The sequence below is a fragment of the Salvelinus fontinalis genome, chromosome 31 (genome assembly GCF_029448725.1).
Source record: "Salvelinus fontinalis isolate EN_2023a chromosome 31, ASM2944872v1, whole genome shotgun sequence".
Classification (NCBI taxonomy): Eukaryota; Metazoa; Chordata; class Actinopteri; order Salmoniformes; family Salmonidae; genus Salvelinus; species Salvelinus fontinalis.
Window position 1 is genome coordinate 36,784,372 of NC_074695.1, and position 4,757 is coordinate 36,789,128.

Here is a 4,757-nt window from a genome sequence, read left to right on the forward strand (position 1 = left end):
TCTGAACACTTTCCGAAAGCACTGTATGTTTTAAATACTATGATTTATCATTGTCCCATGGGGATGGGAGCAGTATCAATTAGAAATTTGATCTCATGATTATGTTGGATTTGCATTTCACTTGTGTGAACAGGCTGAGCCGCCGAGGCTATAAGCATAGTAAGCTCAGTCACGCATGATGCAGCCATCTAATTTATTTATTTTTGGCTCTGTTTATGGAATGTCCTAGGTATCATGTGTAAGGATAGTCTCATGCAATCTGGCATATAGTGGTCATTTTTAGATTATAAACAGTAGGCCTATAATGATTTAAAAAATATATTAAAAAACTCATTACATTTAACCCTTATTTATTTCTTAACTTTTGTTGTTGAACAAACTTATTCAAACACAGGTTATATAGCCCATACTGTATGGGCTTCCGTAGAAATGTGCTTGTCATTGGAACCCCTTTACTCAGATCAGCATTTCCCAGACTCGGTCATGGGGACCCCAAGATGGGCACGTTTTGTTTTTTTGCTCTAGCACTACACAGCTGATTCAAATAATCAAAGCTTGATGATGCGTTGATTATTTGAATCAGCTGTGTAGTGCTAGAGCAAAACCCAAAATATGAACCCCTTGGGGTCCCCAGAATTGAGTCTGGGAAATGCTGATCTGGGTAAAGGGGTTCAAGTTTTCCCAATGGCATAAACATAGCAGAGATGCTATAAATTATGAATTAATAATTCAAAGAAATCCTTGTCACTATACAACTGGCAAGCACATTTCTACGGAAGCCCATACAGTATGGGCTATATAGCCTGCATTTGAATAAGAGTTTGTTCAACAACAAAAGTTAAGAAATAAATAAGGGTTAAGGCCGTTGTTATAAACTGACTTCCAGTTGTCATGCCTGTTTATGACATCTTTATAACACTATGATGAAGGATTCAAGAGAAGTTTAACCATGTTTTTCTTCTGTTATGTTCTATCAATCCATTCATGAGGCTATGGCCCTCTTGCACTGTTTCCCTTCTCATCCCTCCAGCGGAGGTGACAGTGGCCCCCGGGGGACAGCCATCCCTCGCCTTTCTCAGAGGCCCCGAGATGATGGCCAGGCTCTGCCTGAAAGACAGCAGTATGAGAGAAAGACAAAGAGAGAGGAGATAAAGAGAGCCATGAAGTTATAGATATTTCACAGAAAGAATAAGTTGCTATAAGATTAGCATTAACACTTGTTCAAATGAATTTTGTGAGGTGTTTTTAAGCTCGTCTTCTTTGATTATTGTTTAGCTCTATTGTCTTTCTTTTAAACCATGTTTTGCAGTGCCAACACAATTCTCAAACACCCTGCATACTTTCGCAAGTGAAGGCTTCAGGGTGCTACCTTTTGGTTACAAACCTCTGGATGGGCAGACTGACTTGAGCACCATTGAACAACATTTTATGTTCTTTATGTCCCTCCTAGCTACTACCCAAGTCCTCCATGATCTCTTCTAAACCTCTGCCTGTAGCGCCGATTGTGAACTATCACATTTACTAGGTGTTGATGGAGATGTGTTTGTGTCCACAGGGGGGAGGTAGAGATAGACATGCAGTCCCTGCGGTCTGCTGGTAATGAACAATCTGGTCAGCCGGTGAGTGCTGAGTTCATAACTACCCTCATATTGGCACATCTTCATACCGTCATGGTCACTGGTATGAATAGCATCTCTCTGTCTTTGTAGCCCAAACATTGTCTGTTCTACTGTTAATAAACTGTGCTCTGGATCGGATGGCATTGACAAATACTTGAAATAGCTTATCTATTTACTACTGTGAAGTGGGTCCAATTAAACAAAAGACAGGAAGAATGGTATCCTAACTTGTTGCGGGTCTATAGGCTACCTCGTGAGTATAAAACCATCACAGAAAAGGTGAGGAATTTATTCTGAAATGATTCTAATATAACCTAGGAAATGGATGCCTATTTATAATTATTCTATAATGCAAAGAAACAAAATTGCTGTTCTCTCTTCTCACTAACGGCAAACAATTTAACTTATCAATTTGTTATGAACAAACTTGTCCATCTTATCCCCCATTTGTTGCACAAAATACTAGGCTACTTGCCTGCTTGCAATACTTCAAGCACTAGAAACTGTCTAAAGATACTTATGGTCTAAAGTTTGCGGGATGGTGTGCACATTCTAACCTCAAATTTAGTTTTTATTAAGGCAAATTTTGTGTGAAAACTGGCACACGCATGTTTTGGGGTATGTTTTGTACGTACGCACGGTTTATAAATTAGGCCCCAGAGGAGGAGACGGGACTAGAATGACATTGATTGAAAGTAGGGAAAAAGAGAAAGACAAAGGAACTCTGTAGCAAATGGAGGTACATGAAAGGACAGACGCAGGGCAGATTCTTCCACTGATTGGCTCAGTTCACTTTGGCACAGCTCAGTAGTGTGAAAAGGGTACAGGCCTAAAGTCTCACCCATTCACCATCTTCCTCCCTGTGTAGCTACAGTGTGGGTATATGGGGAGACGGGGTCAATGATTGCGGAGCCTTGAGGGCCGCAGATGTAAGTGTGTCTGTCTGAGGACCATGCTTCTGTGGACTCCCTTCACCTCCAATTCAGACAACATCAGCTGTACACGGTAAGGACACCTGACATCCAACAGTACCGAGTACTGTAAAGTCATAGAAAAAATATGTGCTGTTGTAATTATTTTTGACGGGTGATTCTTCCTGTCTCACATGGAGGACTGGTATTCTCTGGTGAAATCGTTCAGTCTCTTTAAGTACATGGCATTGTATAGTCTCATCCAAGTTCTCGTCTATACTCATCCTCTACACTGTGAGTTCTATAGTGGTTGCTAAGCCAAGCCTACAGTTTATTTACCTATGGAAAGAAATAAAGGCAGGAGATATGACAGATAATGTGTGCAATGTTTTGGAGGGGTTTATGGTGCATACTTCCTCATGGCAGGTTTTAACTTACATCTTGTCGATATCTAACATTCAATTTGCCTGGATCAGAAGAATGCTTTGGAATTGTATTTTACCCTCACTCACTTATAGCACGTGTTGACTCTCTCCGCCATTTTGTGTGCCCCTTTCAGGAGAAGACTAACCTGGTTGACCTGCAGTTCCTGTTCTTTCCTGGTGATGCTGCTGGCAATCGTTATGGGGAAAGGGGGACCCAGCATTGAGCTGTGCCCCTAGCGGCCCCACACCACACTGCTGGCGCTGCCGGTCCTTGCTAGCCTGATGCTGCACACCCTGCTGCTCATCCTGGGCCAGATGTCCACTCTGCAGATCACCACCACCCAGTACTGGTAAGGACCATTGATTAATAGTAATTATGATCAAATTGAATTGTATAGCACCTTTCATAGAGTCCCACAATGGAGGTGTCATAATACCAATAAAACCTAGCGGTCAACAGGGAAATGGTTCCAATCGTTTTCCCACCATTCATATTTCCCATAGGGGATTTTAGAAACGCTTAAAATAAGGGCTGTGTTTCGTGTAAGTTTACCCTTGCGTAACATTTTGATAATCATGTAAATTCCTCTCGGACAAGGTGACTTTTATCAATATATTCAGCTCTATTTACTCTCAGATTCTAAAATGCTGATTAGTATCAAAGTAGACATTATGCAAAACTACAAATCCCTCCATGTCATCTCTAGCCAACACCTTTGCTAACAGGTATTGTGTCAACTAAAACTTGCACAAGACAGTTCACAGAATTTTCCATTTAAAGAAATTTAGCCAATGAATTCATTACTACATTTAGCTAACATTAGATAGTTGACCCAGAGATTCTTACCTTTGCCTCAATCCGACAGTGTCATGGCATTTGTAGTTCTTTATGATAGCCACGTGAGCAGCTAATTAGCGTTTCATTTTTGGGGGGTAAATACAGGTGAATATATTGATAAAAGTCCCCTTGTCCAAGAAAGATTTACAGTTATCAAAACCTTTGGCCATGTCATGTATCACATTATTTGTTGGGTTTGGTAATGTTGTACGAACGTGCCTTGCAAATCAGTCACAAAAAAAGTATAGCCACAATCCTCTTCGTCATCTGCTTACTATTGGAGGTACTGTATGCAGAGCCAACTCTAGGGTCATGTTCCAATATTGTTAAAAGCATCCTTTGAGGTAAACAAATTTTAGGATTGACTGTGTGTTACTATGTCCCACTGGCTCTCCTCTAGATGCTGATAGTACCGCATGCCTTGGTCTGTCTGCTACAAGGGAGGCAACCGTCCAATAACCAGTACAAGCGCCAAGACGTCCTCCTGTCAGACTCGCCCTCCTAGCCCAACCACTAGCCCCGCCCCAATGCAGTCATTGGCATGAGCTAGCATCAGCCTCCCTCCCATTGGACAATAATATTCCCCCGGCCAAAGAGTGCCTGGGATCTGAGCCAAATCCACGATACCCGAGTGGACAATGAGCAAACATCCAAAGTATGTTTTACACATTGTAATTTTCAACAGCAATGTGAAGTACAATACTGTGTCACTGGTAGAAGCCAGCAATATTAGACTATAAAACGTCAAATGTTAAATAACCTCGTCAGGTTGCATTCATTTGTGAGAAATGTTTAGTAAAGAGGGAATTTGATCCCATAAAGATTTGTTCAATAGGGGACTCCGATGGACTTGGTACAACAAATGTGTATGAAAATATACAATGTATCCTTGTATCACTGGTGAAATCCATATCACTTTAAACTGTCTCATGGCCATGTTGAGATATGAAGGACAAGCAGTGGA

General features: G+C 41.2%; 1 long non-coding RNA gene across 1 annotated transcript in view; it reads left to right on the forward strand.

Moving 5' to 3' along the window:
• LOC129830164 (uncharacterized) overlaps positions 1-4,687 on the forward strand; it is a 30,073-nt gene extending 25,386 nt beyond the window's left edge. Inside the window, exons 4-5 of the long non-coding RNA XR_008755496.1 lie at positions 3,090-3,305; positions 4,194-4,687. This is a non-coding gene — a long non-coding RNA (uncharacterized LOC129830164). The remainder of the gene's footprint in view (positions 1-3,089; positions 3,306-4,193) is intronic.
• The last annotated feature ends 70 nt before the right edge of the window (positions 4,688-4,757 follow it).